General features: G+C 33.2%; 1 protein-coding gene across 1 annotated transcript in view; it reads left to right on the forward strand.

The window, feature by feature from the left end:
• LOC147842407 (uncharacterized) overlaps window positions 1–18,787 on the forward strand; it is a 194,519-nt gene that overhangs the window by 9,508 nt on the left and 166,224 nt on the right. The window contains exon 3 of the mRNA XM_087268652.1: window positions 14,633–14,718. The gene's annotated coding sequence lies outside the window, so the exon portion shown is untranslated. The remainder of the gene's footprint in view (window positions 1–14,632; window positions 14,719–18,787) is intronic.

Consider the following 18,787-nt stretch of genomic DNA (forward strand, 5'->3'; position numbering starts at 1 on the left):
GTCTAACTGTCACACGTCTAACTCATTAAGACGAAGGATTGGGGATTTGCAAGGAGGGAGCGGCAGGAGATGAGCGGCCAATTAATGGAAACAAATTGTGTTCAAAACAAAGCTGCCTTTAGTCTCATTGTCTCTGAGGTCTCAGTTGGGGATTAGAGGAGATTTCGGGAGCTTGCTAGTGTGTATCCGTAACCATTCTGAAGTGGCCACTCGCCTTCAAGACCCAGGATAAAATTAATCGCATGGCTGAGGTTAAATTCCAAATTTTAATTTTAGTTTTGGCTTTGTGCCACGTCTTTATTCAGCATAGTAAACGATGGGAGGAAAGACAGGAACAGGATCAGGAAATAAGCCAGGAATTGAACTGGAGTTGCCCTCATGAGCAGCACTGCGCAATGTGTCAACGCCAGCATGCTAAATGCTAGACCTAGACAAATCCACTTTATTTCCACATGACGAATTCAAGCCTTAATTACTAGCTGGAATGGAAAAGCTGACTCTAGTTCAGCAGCTCAGAAGGACTTTATTTCTGAAATTACTATATATATTTTAATCTACATTACATATTGTTCAATGTCTGAGGTATTTTTTTTTTCTTTTAAAGAAATTATATTTCATTTTGTGGGTCACCTTTGGACATTCTGTTGAATAGGTATAACTCTGAGTGTCACTTAAGTGTGATCAGCCCACTAGCAGACATTCTGAGTATAAGTACCTTTGCAGGAAGATACAGCAACACATCCATCCATCCATCCATCCATTCATTCATTCATTCATTCATTCATTCATCTTTTATTTATGTAGCACTTTTACAATGTAGATTGTATGAAAGCAGCTTAACATAGATGTTCTACTAAATTGAGTTTTCAAAGTAAAGTTCAGTTAAGTTCAGTGTGGTTTAATTTTCACTGCTGCACAGCTCCACAAGTCCTCCTCAAGTATGTGTATTCACATGCCCAATACTCTAATGAAAATGAGTTGACATGCAGTTGCAAATTAATGCTGCAAAACAATTTTTTTTCTTGTTTCTAGTTTGTTTGCTTGTTTCAAAAAAATCTTAAACCAATGAGCCTTTTCCAGACAAGCAATGCATGTTGTCTTGTTCTTAGAAAAAGTAAAACAATCAACACAGTCTGCCAATGAGGAAATAAAAATAAGCTTACTCCAAAACTAAAACAATATTAGTTTACTTACCCCAGCGGCAGGTTATTTTGCTTGTTTTAAGGGAAAAACTTTGGCTGAAAGACCTTAACGTGATGCAATTTTAAAAAAACACGTGCAAATACAAAAAAAGCCAGCAAATTAAGAAAACATCTTTATGCCATTTGACAGCACACGTGCTGCAAAACCTCACAATGCTTACACTAAAAAAAATGCACTGCATTTTTCCACAACACAAGCAAATTAATAAACGTGCTACATTTTCTCTCAATGCAAACAATTTACAAAACCACATTGCATTTTCTCAATACACTTGCGAAATCAAAGAAACACTGGTGCTCAGCGAATTTGTAGGCGATCTTTGAAAGGTAATTTATTTAGTTTTTTTTTTTCACTTTAACATCCTGATTGCATTGTTTTTTTGTATTTTTTATTTTTTTTGTATTTTATTAGCCTAAATAACCATAACCTAAATAGCCAGGTTCGTCATGTTTTTAGGGTCCCATTGAAACATTTCCCTTATGGTCTGAGTTATTTGAAAGCATTGTAAGAAAATGTGTTTTTGTAACTGCATGTGTTTTCTTAAATTACAGCACGTTAAGCTCTCTCAGCCACAATAGAAAACCCACATGACTAATTTCTGAAAACAAAACAATGAAAATGTGCTACAAATGTACAATACAGTCGATGGTTGCGGGGATTTGTTGGATCAATGCAGTAACCCTGCTGGCATTGGCTAGTGTTTGTTTTCACTGGATGACCATGTGCAATCTGCGTTTGTCTTGTCTTGGGATGTTTGAGCAGTCTGGTGTGATTTTCTCTCAAACCCTGACCTAATCTTACTTCATCGAAAACCATTGCCAAGATGAAGTAGTAGAAGCATCCCTGCCAGTTCTATAGAAGAAAACGTTACTCCCTTGATAAAGCAGGAAAACGAGCCATGATGATTAATCAGGCACACTTAAGCCATAGATTATGAGTGATCATGACATCAAAATGGCCATTTACCATATGCATACATACTCATTGAATTTGAAATTCCAATAGTCATTATGATATCATTTGTTTATCAGTGTTAGGCAGTATTACTTTACACAATAAAGTTTAATTATAACATTAGCTTTCCCAGTTGCTAAATGCTAAAAATTTGAACTAAGATTTTAATAATTTTTAACGTTTTTTTTTTACTACAACATAGTTCTGTTTTTGCCAACTCACTGACAATCTAATAGTCATATGATATAATTTGGTTGTCAGTGCTGAACAGAAATGCTTTACACTAGTTACAGTACTAATATTAACTTTCCAAGTAAATACTAAAAATTTACAATGAATCTTTGATTTACAATACAAAAATCCAATCATTTGCAAAATAATTTGGAAGAAGGTCAATTAATCAAAAGTCTTTATAGAAAACTAAACACTTTTCTATGACCTGACACCAATAATACTCTATAAAATGTGTGAAACAGGTACAGCAAATCTCAAATAAGCATCAAGCAAGACAATTTATTATATAATTAATACTAATCTTTTACATACTCACTTTAAACCACCAGGGAGTTATTTTAATAACTCCCATTCGCAACCTAATGTAGATTTTGAAGCAGAAATAAGTTATTTATATCATTTTAAAATATGCTAATTGCTACACCTGCTTAGCATATACATGTAAACACTGCCTACTAGCCACGAAAATGGAAGTTCATTACAAGATGACGCAGAGGGCACAGGATGACATATGAGCACGTAATGCCATTGACTTATAAGCGGTCAATAAACTTTTTTACTACCTTTTTTTTTCAGTTAGTGAAACTGACACGCAACTAAGAAAAACATTAATGCATACTTAATTGAAATATTCATGGAAATTCAATCTAGTGAACACTGACTAAAAAGGACACAGTTTTGAAAAGTGTAACAATGTAATATATAGTCCGTTTCCACTGAATGGTATAGTAATGTACGGGTCACTCATATGAGAAGCACTTTTCACAAAACAGATGCTTTATACTCATAAATACTGATGTATAAATGTTTATTACTGACTTTTCTATGAACATGATCTGATTATAACTGCAGATCAATGCGAAATAGCCTACTGTGACATCTGCAATTATATAAAATAAATAAATAAATGCAACATATATGAACACTGTTTGTGCTTTAGACGGCCTTGTAAAAAACTACGGGACACAGGGCTGATTCTGTTCTTCTTGGCTTTGTGGCTGTTTATCAAGACGACGACAAAGCTTGTTTGAGCTCAGGTCGACCATAGCTTGTTATTATATATCTCACGAGAACACGTAAGTCTTTAACATGTTGTCAGTTTAGTGGCTAAGTTGTACAAATTTGTACGAGTTCAGTCATACGCAATTATACGATTTTAAAAAGAAGGCGTGGCACCTAACTCCACCCCTACTGTCATTGGGGGATGAGCAATTAGATCAAACAAATTCATACAATTAGCCACTAAATCAAAACAATACGAATAGCCGTGAGATTGTGTTGGTGTATATTATTATGGTGTAATGTCTCGGCTGTGTATTTAAACCATGGCGGTTCTTTTGCTTTCATTCTGCCTTGTCTATGAGCAAGTGACGTATCTCTGTAAACTAATAGCGTTCAGTTGCACATCTTGCTATGCCCTTTTGCTCTGCTAGGTACCCTCTGCAAAGGGTCCCCAAAAAGTGGTATGCTTTAGGTACTTTTTGGCAGTGGAAATGGCCATAAAAGCGTACCGAACTGAATCGTATCATATTGTACCACTCAGTGCAATCGGGCCATAACTAGTGGTGTAATCAATTACTGTTGTCAGGGAGTAATAAGAGAAGTAATGATCATACTTATGAATAAAGTATTCATAATGACAGTTAATGAATGATCTTTGTCTCTCACTAAAGTAAATCAACAGCTTTATGGTTTCCATGCAACATTGTCACATAAATATGCAAGTTTAAATATGACATTTGCTCCAACACTGAAAACACAACAGTGAGCTTTACAAAAACAGAAATGCTGCCATTCATATGCCATCAGTGTGAACCAGCCGCTAGAATAGTTAAAACCCCTGTACCATTTTCGATCATAATGATTTAACTGCCCTGTGACCAGGCTGTTGTATTACCACAAAGGCTTTTCAACCACTAATGGACAGATCAACCTGATTTCAACCATTTTATTGGAGAAACTCATCTCACCGCTATCTCTCCTGCTCTCAGCACTGTGGGATTTGGTTTTTCAGACACAATGAGAGACTGGTGACATCATACAGAATGGATCGCTTATATCTGTGTGAAACAGCTTGGTGCAGTAGCATTGTTATACTGCCTTTTATAATACTTATTTCTGCCATCTCTGTCTGTGAAGAATGACTATTGAGCGATAGAAGGAAGAAACAATAGGCTTAGCAGAGCTGGAGGCTGGGATTGATCTTCTTTAGTAGCAAAAAGAAAAAGTAAACAAGAAGAAAGAATCATAACCAGCAGCAGAGCAAACTGGGAATTTATGACCTATGCCAGGATTTATCTGCCCCACAGAAAAAAATGATATAATTTTATTGAGCTCTTTGTAATCTGCAAAATATCTCAAGCTGCTGGTGTTGAGAACTTCAATTAACACAGCAATAATTCTCAGTCATGGTGAATTAATCATGAAAAGTAACTTTGTTAAAATTTTCAGCGAGCTTTGATGCAAAGCTTCTTAAAAATAGTTGCTTGTAACGATTCAAACCATTAATAATTTAAAAAAATAAAATCTGTAGCTCTGACTTAACTGTTAGCTTTGCTGCATGCTAAAAACAAAACAATACTAATGTATCTACACTAAAGCTAAATATGTTGTATTTTTTAAATGTACATTTTATAAATTAGCAGATGCTTTAAGTAAAGTTACTAACAAAAATGCAATATTCACAGCAATTTTAGACAAATAAATTAGTCAAGCAGTTCCTCGGACACAACTGCTAGCTTTGCTACATGCTGCAAAAAGCAAAACAAAAACAAAACGATGCTATTCTGTCTACACCAATGCTAGAAATGTATAATTTTAAGGTTTACATTGTATAAATTAGCAGATGCTTTAACCAAAGTGTCTAACAAATTAGCAATATTAATAGCACTTTATATTAGGCAAATAAAATAGTCAATCCGTTCCTCTGACTTAAATGTTAGCTTTGCTGCATGCTACAAACAAAAGTATGCTAATCTGACTTCACCAACGAGAAATGTAGGCATTATTTTAAGGTTTACATTTTATATATTAGCAGATGCTTTAACCAAAGTGTCTTACAAATAAGGAATAGTAACAGCAATTTCTATTAGGCAAATAAAATGGTCAAGCCGCTTCTATGACACAACTGTTAACTTCGCTGCATGCTACAAACAAAATGATGCTAATCTGACTACACCAACGAGAAATTTGGGTAATATTGTAAGATTTACATTTTAAAAATTAGCAGATGCTTTAACCAAAGTGTCTTACAAATAGGGAATATTAACAGCACTTTAAATTAGATAAATAAAATAGTCGAGTCGTTCCTCTGACACAACTGTTAGCTTCGTTGCATACTAAAAACAAAACAATAATGTGTCTGCACCAACACCAGAAATGTAGGTATTATTTTAAGGTTTACATTGTATAAATTAGCAGATGCTTTAACCAAAGTGTCTTGTGGATTGTGTTACAAATAAGGAATATGAACAGCAATTTATATTAGGCAAATAATCATGGGGGTGCAATTAATAAACATTTTAGCTATTGTTAGTCAAAAATATATGTGCACCATTTACAGTTGAAGTCAAAATTATTATTCCTCCGATGATTTTTTTCTTCCTTTAAAAAAAAAAAACATTCTCCAAATGATGTTTAACAGACCAAGGAAATTTTTACTTTGTGTCCTGTAATATATTTTCTTTCGAAAAAAATCTTATTTGTTTTATTTTAGCTAAAATAAAAGCAAATTTTTAAAACAATTTTAAGGTCAATATTAGCCCCCCTTAAGCAGCATATTTTTTGATGGTCTCCAGCACAAACCACTGTTATACAAAGACTTGCCTAATTACGCTAACATTAAACTATTTAACCTAGATAAAAGTGCAGTATGTAAGTTTAACACCCAGTGGTTGAACTAGGTATTGCACCCCTGAATCAAAATACATTTTCACTCAGCTCCTCCTCTGACGACCCCATGCAAGCGCAGGTTGCCAGACGCGAGCGTACCCGACTATTGAGCCTAAAGGCTGATTTAAGGCTGATTTGACTTTTTATAACTAAAAGCAAGGGCACACGATGGACGTTTTTGTCCTAACTAAAACCTGAAATTTTCTATTTTAGAAACAGCTTCTCTTTCCCACAAGGAAACAACAGGACTGACAATGATCACCTCAGATACACCTTATGTGCTTTATTCAGTGTTAAATGCTAATATTGTGGCATTTTATGTGACATTTATTGCCATACATGCAGCAGCAGATAGTTCACCTCAGATCTTAAAAGAAATAAATAAAATGTTTGAAAATGAACTTTAGAACTCAGTGAAATCAGGGAATCAGCATGGATATTTAATAATGTTAAAGATTTAATATGTATTAATTAGATTGTAAACTTTAGCATTTTGCTGTAGTGCTGTGTAATATTCTGTGGATCTGACTGCATTGAAGTTTCTGTTGCGTTTTGTCTGGTGCAAAGAGTCAATTTGCTTATCACTGCAAATCTCTCATGTAGTATGTTGTTATGACATGGGGTTACAAACCTGCTCACCTAATGTTTATTTTGTAATATTTATATTATTTGCTAATTAATAACCACCTCATGTGTAACTCTGAATCTGAGTCTCATTTCAGGGCTGCTACTGTCCACCAAAAGTTGCATTTTGGTTCATGGACACATGCTTTAAAGAGCCTTTCTTGCTGAATTAATAAAATACGCTGTTTTCCTCCAAGGCAACTCTGGGTGCTGAAATATAATGGCTAACCTGGCAGTGAGCAGGTTAAAAGGACCAAAACAAAGACAGCCATTCTGGCACATAACTCACATTTTCAAAGCAAAATATCTGACTTTAGCATTGTTTTTCAGATAAACAACAGTGTTTACTTAGTATGTTTATTAAATATCTGCAAACAATTTATAGTATTTTCACACTTTAGAAGATTCACAAACTTACATGCAGCCCTAAACTTGCACTTTAAGCTGAATACGAGTATCTTAAAAAATATCAAGTAAAATATTTTGTATTGTTACAATGGCAAAGATAAAAGAAATCAGTTATTAGGAATGAGTTAGTAACACTATTATGCTTATAAATGTGTTGAAAAAACTAAAATCATTCCATTAAACAGAAATTGGGGAAAATATCCATATAGAGGCTATAATAAATCAGGAAGGCTAATAATTCTGACTTCAACTATGTACAGTATCATTGTCATTATTATAATTGTTGTGGGCTTTTCCCTATATAGCACTTCACCCTATAATGATCATTATTATAATTATCGTCCTTAGTGTGATATTGCTAATAGTATCACACACAGGGCATAACTGAATCTTAGGGATGCATGCATGTGGAAAGACTTGTTAGCAAGTAACTGCTATGCGGTGAATGACAAGCACACAAGGGAGGAATCTTATTAGGAAAGAGGTCAGAATTGTCCTACAGGTGGATTTTGTCAAGCCGCAGTATACATAGCTGTGGCTTTGCTGTGCTGTGATTTACAACAGCGGTGACAGAACCCATGACTGCCCATCACATTCAAAGGAGTAACTTAGAATTGGCTGGCTGACATTCAGCTGGCTCCCAGCACATTAAAAATGTATGACATATCTTTTGCCTGAGAGACTAGCTGCTCAACTGTAATTTGGCTTGGGAGCATGAGATGATGGCTTTGCCCATCGTTGCAATTTTCTGCTTCTAAATATACTAATAATTAAATAAATAAATTAGCAAACAGAAAAACAATATTCAATTTGCATGGTTGCATACAAACAAGAAAGCCAATGGATGCAAGAACAAAAACCATGTCTTTTACTCCAATGTTCTTGTCATCACAATTTTATTTATTTATTTATTTATTTATTTATTTATTTATTTATTTATTTATTTATTTATTTATTTATTTATTTATTTATTTATGTATTCATTCATTTATATAAATATATTATGTTTAAAAATCTACAGTCAAAAAAAAGATTTTCTTTTCTCTAACAAACTGCAAGTTAACATTGAAGATTTTACAAAATACAATGTACAAAGTGTTTTTGCTGGATTTCTCATTTTGCTTGAGCTGCTCAGTGTTCAACAGAAAGCCCGTAAAGGCTATAGAGATAGTGCTGGAATGACAGAAAGCCTCATTTAATGAGGTCATCCGTTTGAGTGAGACAAAGAAAGATTTTGTGTTCCTTTTGTCAATGTTGCATTTGCTTTTGGTTTATGTGTAGAGGCCACTTCAAAGTTATGAGTTCTCAGTATTAACTACTGATAACAAGAATATTACCATTAGATCAGTTATTTGCAGAAACTGTTAAATATGTTACTGTAATAAATACAGATTACAGTTATATTTTTAAGCATTTTCTAAAGCAACATATTGTTCACAGAAAGCCAGTAAATTATTAATGTTTAATTATTATTATTATTATTATTATTATTATTATTATTAACAAAAACTATTTAATTATTATTATTATTATTAATATTATTATTATAGTTTAATTCTGGAACAAAAGCCCCTCTCATTTAATTGGATCATATGTGGTCAATAATCATGTAATAAGCCCTTCTGTTTTATAGTCATATAAAAACAAGTGTTTGTTATTTCCAGTGACCTTCAGTTATCATGGCTTTTTGGAATTCTGGACATTAAAATTTCCTGTTTGAAATCTGTTTAATGTTACTTATGTAAAGCAAAGATATTTAAAATGGTAGCTAATTGGTAGTTGGCAGTTCACTTTGACATAAAATATCAACTTGAAGATTTATGGTAATGAGATCAAAAACTACAGGTCTAAAGTAATCTAAAAGTGGAAATACATTACCTAAAACAAGTCATTTGAAAGATTACATTACAAACTATTTTTTGCATCAGGTCTGGTTAACAATTATTAGTTATTAAACTTTTGTTTTATTAAATGTTTTTATTTATTTTAGAAATAAATTCAACGTAACATGCTAATTAATTAGTCATATACTGATAACCATCTTTATGTTGTTGCTGTTTTAAGATTTACATTAAAATTCTTTACTTATGTATGTATCTATATTTATGAATATGAATTTATTATGAGTGAATGGTATAATGTACCTGCTTGGTTCTAGAGAAGAAAGCTTCATGGAGGTGGAGCTTTGCTGGATGACTCAGCTTTAAAGGCTAGACTAAAGCTAAAATAAACAGGTTATTTAAGGATCGAAGCATATGCATTGCAGGAGATTAGCACTGGTGGAAATTAAAAAGCAGCTGACTTATTGATTGGGGCCTGATTAATCAAACTGAATGAATGTACTGAACAGTGTGGACTGTACAGTATTTGTATGTAAGGCCCTTTTAGGGATTTAACATCTATGTTTTTTTTTTTTTTTTTTTTTTTTTTGGCAACAGGAAAAATGAACACTTTAGAACTAGGCAGCTTGAAAGTAGTGTGATTGCTGTGTTCAGTAGGATTTAATGATTTGTGAGATGTATTTTTCCTCTCTCACTGCGAGAACTGGCTGATCACTGTTGTGACAATTTTACCTGAAATTCTGTCCACATGTTCTGTGTACTTTTCCTCCTGAAAATATTAGGTTTCTTTTTAAAGTGGATGCCCCCAGCATTGAAATCAGGGCCCAAAGATTATTACTGATTTCGTAAAATATCAAACCATAGCCATCATGAGTTTCTGTTGTGCATAAAATGAATGTTTTCAGGCTAGCCGCATCAATAAAAGGACACATCTGTGATATAAAAATAGTTTTCCAGCGTGATAATCATGTGTGATTCTTTTGATTACACTTTCAACCGCGCTATTGTACTCTTAGCACGACACACTGAAAGCAGTGTATATCAATTTCCATGCTAATCCAAAAAGAAAACAAGACCTTAGCTAATTATGAAGCAAGATGGAACAGTCTTTTATTCCTAAGCCCCTTGAAAGATGCATCAGAACATCATTTTCCAAAGTGCCTGTTAACTTTTTAATTTCTCCCAGAGGGTAGTCAATCTGTGCAAACCTGGATAAATAATTAAAGACCGACTAATAGGATTGTCAGGCTTGGTTTACCATTATCGTTCCCCAGTTTGTGCATGTCCACTGTTTTGAGGAAATTGCGCTCTTGGGAATTGCTGTTTGAGGTATAACAGCCAGTGCAACCAAGGTAATTTTACTGTTAGTAATACACTAATACTTGGATTTAATGTATTAAAGTGCAAATGATAATTGTTTTTAGAAAACCAGGTTGACCAAAACCTTTAATGAATGAACAAATTATAAATGTGCAATCAATAACTTACTCATTACAACTGTATTACTGGGAACTAACAACTGACAATATTTATTTTGCACTTATTATTATTGGTAGTTAATGGGAATTTTGCTCACTATATATATATATATATATATATATATATATATATATATATATATATATATATATATATATATATATAATTTTATTTTTTTAATTAAATGCACTCTTAAGTAGCAACATCAAGATTTTTTTTTTTTTGACTAGCATTAGCACTATAAGAACATGTAAATTAATAATTGACAGAACCTTCAGTTCAAAAATATTAGGTAAGTCCCCTGAGTGTGTGCCTGAGTGCAAGTCTCTCCACGGCTGGTATTTCTCATCATGTGGGGACCCACGAGTATAGTAATACCCGTGGTTTTTGTAGGGGCAGAGCTGGGTTTAGGTAAAAGGACAAAATGTACTCCACACCAGTGTTAGGAAAAGTTATTTTAGAAAGTAATGCATTTAAATATTGAGTTACTCCCTTCCAAAAAGTAGCTGAGTTACTTGGTTACTTTTTTATGGTAAGTAATGTTATGTTTGCATTACTTTTATGACCTGGCTGATGGCTTTTTTAATAGGGCAGCTCTGCAATTAACAACACACTGCATTTGTAAATTATTGTAAGATAATGCTATCTTCAGAAAACTTTCTGACCCCAGAGCTTTGCTGTATATATAGATTAATGGAATAATGACTGTTTAAAGCAATGCGTTTGCAACTTTTGTACTTTTTGTCTTATTAAAAAGTAAAATCACTGTCCATTCAAATAATCCTCTTCCTTTCTGCCTAGTCCTGCATTCTCTCATTGCGTGCGGGATTCAATGTGACTGTCATTTTAATTCAGCAATTTATTTTTTAAAAGTGAATTAACTAAATTAAAACTCACATTACATAACTCGCATTACAAAATAACTCAAATATTATTACTTAATTTTGAAGTAATGCGTTACCTTTCTCGTTACTTAGAAAAATATTATTATTATGTGACTAGAATTATTGTAATGCGTTACCCCCAAGACTGCTCGACACTGTAAAAAAAAAAAATCTGTTGATTAGTTTTCGCATTTTATGTTTTCTGTTTATATACAGTTGTGAATTACATTGAGATTCTTTTGATGTTGAAATTTCAACGTCATAGTTTAGCAAAGTGACTTGATATTGAAGTAATATAATGTATACAAAATTAAATAGATAATATAGAGAAATAAGTCTGTAAAACAACAGAAAACGTATATGCAGGTTATTACAAAGTTTTTGTATCACAAAATAGAAGACAATATATCACTTTAAACTATACTTAAATGTTAATAAAAGTTGGAAGAAAGATCAAGGACCCATTATGTAATTCAAAAGCATAAATAAAGGGTGAAAAAAATGAACATGAATAACAAAATACAGCAAACTGCTAATTTACAGATTTTTTTTTCGGTGTACTATATGTATTACTGTATAAAAACATGAAGTCTATGGGAAGTCAAAGTCACTATAAAACATGAATACCCAAATTGCATGCATGTGAGAGTGTGTTAGTTCCTGGTATTTATCATGTTGTGGGGACTCACAGGTATAGAAATAATTTTTGATCCCCGTGAGAAAAACAGCTCATAAAAAATAGAGAATGCATTATTTTGAAAATGTAATGCAGATTTTTTTCCTATAAGAGTTTAGGGGTAGGATTAAAGAAGACATTATTTACAGTCGTATTGGGTGCCCAAACTTTTTCTTATAAAGGGCAAAAAAAACAAACTTGATTAAGAGCTGTGGGCCGAAGTTTAATACCAAACTCTATTACATTTGCTCATTTATTTGCTTATTATTCAAAAATAACAAACAAACAAAAAAAGTTGCTTTAAAAGATTAAATAGGGATGTACTGTAGTATACTGAAATGTTTAATGTTTTATTATCAGCTTCAGAGCCATAGCTAGGGGGTTCGGGTGGTTAAAAAGACCCACCCCCCACTGACAAAGGTCCAGAATTTGTCCCAAACATGATCTCATTTGCCTATTTTTATTGCTAAGACACCATAAAATTGTGAAAATAACCCATCAAAGGTTTTAAGACCAAGAGGAATCTAAAGTGAAGTCATCTTTCACCACTGACCTACTGGATTGTTGTTACATACAGAAAACATTTTACAAGGAACTTTTATTCTAAAGCTTGGATTTTAATCTTGAAAGAAAGAAAAAAAATTACCAAATGGTAATACTAATTAGGATGTTGTTGTTGTAATCCATGCATTTTCAAATGAGGCTATAGAAAAATCATCAAGCTCTACTTTATTATTATTTATTGTTAAATTTTCAAACGGCCAAATTCTGACTGAGAAAAGTTGAATGTGCTGGCCAGTTATTTACCTATAATAAATGACAATAGGTTATACTATTTCATAAAGTTAATATTATAACTTAAAGTATAAAGTAATGCACTTACCATAAACAGTACAAGATGTACATAACCTTAAGTTATAAATGATAAAATAAAAATTAAAAAAACGTCATTTATTTTTTTTTCCTTATGATATCATGTAAAAAAAAAAGAAAAAGAAATATCTTCATATTTCTTTTCAAAAGGTGTGGTAATGATGACCAATTGACAAGCTAATCAAGCTAAAAATAGTGATTTATGTCATTAAATGCAGCATTTAAATTTGATAATTTAATAGAAAATGAAGTGATGACTGCAAAAAGGTCCACTTTTTGAGAACAAAGAACCACATATTTTATAGTAAAGACATAAACAATCCCATTTATAACACAATGGAGCTCAATACTGCATACTCTAGTCGGGCTGCTCCTGCCTTTGCCTTGATTTGCTCACCGATGTCTTGTGCACTGTCCTCTATCTGTCAACTGATAGTATTTACATTTTAAAAGTCTGATTCATACGAAACATTTAACTTTAGTTGCCTTTTTTATGTGGCTCCTCAATTAAACAAAGAAAGAAATGGGTATACAATAAATTGAAAATAATAATCTCTGTCAGAGGCTTTTGCCCCAACCAACTTCCCATCTTTCCCCCTCTCTTTTCAGATGGGATGGCGGGTCAAACCAAAGGTTACCTTGGGCCAACTTACTCTCTTGGGCCTTACTCTCGGCACCTCTGGTCTATAGATTATTTAAAAAATGACAAGAAAAAAAAAAGTTATATCTCTGGGAAGTCAACATGCGTGTATGTCTCTCTCTATCCCTCTCTTTCTCTCTCTGTGTGTGTTTTAGTGTGTCTGTGTGTCTGTGTGTGTGTGTGTGTGTGTGTGTGTGTGTGTGTGTGTGTGTGTGTGTGTGTGTGTGTGTGATTGTGTGTGATTGTGTGTGTGTGTGTGAGAACATAAGTGAGAGAGTGAATAAAGGCTGGCCATTGATTTAAACTCCAGCGGCTCCTGAGGGACTACATATCAAGACGAGAGGATAGAGTGACTCTTAATCATCTCTTTTGCGCTCTCTCTTTCCTTCCAGCCATCTCTTACTCTCTCTCTTTCTCTCTCTCCCCCCACCCCGCTTTTCTCTCCATTTCACGAATTTCAAAATGATGTTCTGACAACTAAATAATGGCTGTTTGTTCTACCCAGCTTAATTATATGCATTTTAGCAAGGACCCCCTGCCAAGCAGTAGAAAGGTAGCGATTTATCTCGTCTCTAGGTGCACCTGTATGTGAAAGAGAAGGGACCGGTCTGCCGCTGATGGAAATATCGACTCCTGTGTGTTTGTGACTCATGGAAGCTGCTCAGGCACATTATCAGGACGCAGAAAAGTTCCCAGGTTTGTTTTCAATAATATTTCATCCATTGGCAGGCAATTTAAGTGGGAAAAAAGGATAAAAATGTGATATTGACACTGATCCTTAATGCATGAGTCATGTTTACTCCGTCTAGAAAGCGAATAAAAAAAAAACCTTAAGTGCTTCAAATTTCAAAGTTCATGTTTTTGAATTAGTCAGCTTGCATAAATACCTTGAAGGGATGATAATTAACCTTCCATTATTACACAGCTGTCTGGAATACTTAATGTTGACTAGTTATTTGCAACATTGGTCAAATATTTTTGCATAATGACTGCTCTCCATGTTAATCTACAGTACATATCTTTATATCTCTCCACACGTGTCTTCTCATTTCATACAAACAAAATGGGCGCCATCTCAATTTCCCTCTGAGGGGAAAATTATATGTATACAAATATGTGTTTTTATTTGAATGTGTACAAATAAAGTGGTGGATTTATTAATAAAATCTAGTGATTTAAGAAATGTTAGCATGTCTTTAATGCATGCAATAATAAAGTTTCTCTAAATCTTAAGACTATAGATTTCAGATCCCTTTCTTTTTTTGTTAAGGCTTTTTACACTGTAAAAAATGCTGTAAAATGTACAGTATTACTGGAGATTTTGGTTGCCAGTAGTATTGAAAAATTTACAAGTGCACTGTAATTTAACAATTACAATTGCGCTGTAGTTTTACAGCACAATTATAATTATTATTAGTTTACAGTGCGATAGTAAATTTCACAGTATTACTGGCAAATGTTTGAGGAAACCAATTTCAACACATAATTTAAGTTCAAAAACGAATCTTAATGAGTACTGTGAACTTACTCCATTTGAGTAAATGAAGCACTGAGTGAAACCCACAGTAAAAGCTAATAAATGAAGAGAAGTCAAACCAACTGAGTATCATAAAATCCAATAAGCTAAGGCAATTCAAACTGTTTTAGGAAACCGACTGCTACAAACAATTTGAGTAAAAAATAAAAATAAAGAAAGAAAGAAAGAAAGAAAGAAAGAAAGAAAGAAAGAAAGAAAGAAAGAAAGAAAGAAAGAAAGAAAGAAAGAAAGAATTCCATTGAATGACCAAAACAACATTTCAGATGTTTTAGTGTGCTCAGTCTGCTGGTTTGTCCATTCACACACATTTTTATCATCACATAATCTCTTATAATAAAATCACATGATTGTTTTATGCTCTTACTTGAATTTGTTCGGCAAAAGTCTATCGATTGTAGTTTAAGCGCGTCTCTACTTATTAAATAAAATGGTTATCCTACTCAGTTATGTCCATATGTTTTTATGCACATTTCCAAAATTTATTTGCATCTTGGCATTTCCGTGAACCAATTTTGTCCAAAATGCGCTTTAAAATAGGTGGATGGAAATATAGCTATTGTTTCAACTTTTTTTAAACGTTTGCATAAACCAAAATTGGTATGTGTTTATTTTGAAAATATAAACGACAAAAAAAAAAGAATAAAAATCACAAGGAACACATTAAATAATGTTTGTTGTAATGTCTGCAGTGAAATACAAGTCAAAGTAAATTTAGAAATCACCACTTTTTATGTTTTATTTGCGTTTTCCATGCTATTATTTGGGGTTGTAAACTTTTGAGCAGTTTACATTTTATTAAATTTCTGTTTGCGATATTTTTAACATTTAAAAAATAAACTTTACGGTGTACTTTTCAGTTCTACAGCTATTTAATAGATGTTCAATTGTTACATTGTACACATTTTCAGCAGTGACAAAACAGTTACTAATGCAGCTGATACTTTCTATGGTCAGAATTGTATCAAACATCAGCATCAGGATTTTGCTCCTGGTTAATAGTACTAGTAGACCTCAAGAAACAATGAATTTTTAATAAAAGAAAATCCATGTCATGACCGCTTCAAGAGGTATTACAGATATCTTAAAATGATTTTAGATTTTTTATTAGAGTCTAAGAGGTATTAAAGATAACTAAATATCATTTAAGATTCTGCTTTCTAAGAAGCTTTGGAATTTCAATAAATAAACCACTGACATTGATCAAGACCGCAATGTGCCACATTTTTCATTACCCAGATTATCGACGTGTTTAGAAACCACCCAACACTGCCTTTTCCACCCAGTACTTTAAAATGAAATGATGAAACACCATTACAAAACTTACAAAACTGTTGAACAACTAACTTTATTGAAAGAAAAAAATATATATTTTATGTGTCTTTGTGTGTTTGTGGTTTTTGAATCTTTCTTAACTTTCATAAAAGAGCCAGCAGGCAGCATTGTTATGCTGACCTTGCCGTAGTTTCCACTGACCTGAGGATATTAGAGGAATAAATCACAGTTTAATGTCCAGAGCTCTCCAGTCCAGCAGAGTGATAAGACTGAAGGCCCTCAGAAGAGCCCACAGCTGCAAGGAGGTACAGCGTGCCGGAGGACTGCAGAGACAGAAAGAGGTGAATGATATTTGACCTTCTCCTGCATTTGGCAGCTTTTAATAAAGTCTAACTTATCCAGGTCTGTAAATATACCTATGATATACTGCCTACAGAATAAAAATATGCAGGTGAAGAATAGGACAAGCCATAATTACTGTACATTTACACTGCAGGTAAAACCACCTTCACTATACAAAGTGAAAAAGGTAGAAACCAAAAGTTACATTTTGGAAAGAAAACACTTTATAATTAAAATGTTAATTCAATGCCTTTTCATTTATGTACACTGCTCATTTCTAAGGGGAAAATAGTAACAAATTGTCGATACATTTTATCTACAGTTTATATTTTTAAAGGATCAGAACTTTTAAAAATATGGGTAATTCTTAAAGCCATCAGTTTTATAACCAACTGAAACAGTTAGTTTCTAAAGAAAAAATAAAAACGCCTAAACCTTCTGTGAGGTTGTTAATCATTTGTATGTGCTTTTGTTCACACATCTGTTAGAATTAATTAAACTCCTTTTTACAATCAGTTTCTAACATTATTTTGTAATATTGTGATTCCCCTTGCAGCTGGCTGATTTGGTTCATGGCTTTAATAAAGAAAAAACAAATTAAATAGACACACACACACACACACACACCCACCCACACACACACACACACACACACGCACACACGCACACACGCCACAGTCACCCTGCAGCCAAAGACCAGTTACTCACTGAAGCTAAGCAGGGTTGTATATATATATATATACATACATTTGAACTCAAAATTATGTATTATTAGCGCCCCTGTTTATTTTTTTCCCCAATTTCTGTTTAATGGAGGGAAGATTGTTTCAGCACATTTCTAAGCATAATGCATAATAGTTTTAAAAACCTATTTCTAATGACTGATTTATTGTATCTTTGCCATAATGACAGTAAATAACATTTTACATTTTTACTTGATATTTTTCAAGACACTTCTATACAGCTTAAAGTGACATTTAAAGGCTTAACTAGGTTAATTAGGTTAACTAGGCAGGTTAGGGAAATTAGGCAAGTTATTGTATAACAATGGTTTGTTCTGTAGACTATCGAAAAAAATAGCTTAAAGGGGCTAATAATTTTGTCTCAAAAATGGCTTTAAAAAATTTAAAACTGCTTTTATTCTAGCAGAAATAAAACAAAAAAGACTTTCTCCAGAAGAAAAAAAATTATCAGACATACTATGAAAATTTCCTTGCTCTGTTAAACATTATTTGGGAAATGTTTAAAAAAGGGAAAAAAAAATCAAAAGGGGGCTAATAATTCTGACTTCAACTGTATATATATATATATATATATATATATGCATAGGATCGCAGGAATTATTAAAACACGTAGATCTATTTACATAAACCATGGGGTAAAGATAACTTGGGAAGCCGTGCAGGACAGCTGTCACTTTCAGCTTAAAACTCTTAAAGGGGAAAAACATCAAGAACAACTCGTAAATTCTGTCACATGTATAAATGTATGTGCCACAATTTAAAAAAGAAAATCCAGCATCAAGTCTAAAAACCCTTTTGAATGAGGAACTACTTCCTTTCCCCATTCATATACATCTGCAGCTGACGTCAGAACAGCAGAAACTGTTGCTACTTCACAAACGTCACTTCAGAGCTAGTATTTGAACGTGTCACGGTTGCAGGTTTGTGCGCTCTTCCGGAATGTCTGTGTGATCATGTGGGTTTGTTTTGCTTTTGTGGCCCACATGTGTTGTTTTGGTCACGTGGCCTTACGTCACTCCGCTGGATTGATTTTTCGCCAGCTGATATGCATCATCGTGACTATATAAGTGCTACGTGTTTAATGTTTATTGTCAGTTCGTTACGTGTGCTCATGTGTGTCTTTCTGTCTGTGCTCAGGACCTTGAGGAGTTTCTGCTAGAGCCTGATTTCCTGTTTGATTCCTGTC

The sequence above is a fragment of the Danio rerio genome, chromosome 9, assembly GCF_052040795.2.
Source record: "Danio rerio strain M-AB ecotype USA chromosome 9, GRCz13ab, whole genome shotgun sequence".
Taxonomy (NCBI): Eukaryota; Metazoa; Chordata; class Actinopteri; order Cypriniformes; family Danionidae; genus Danio; species Danio rerio.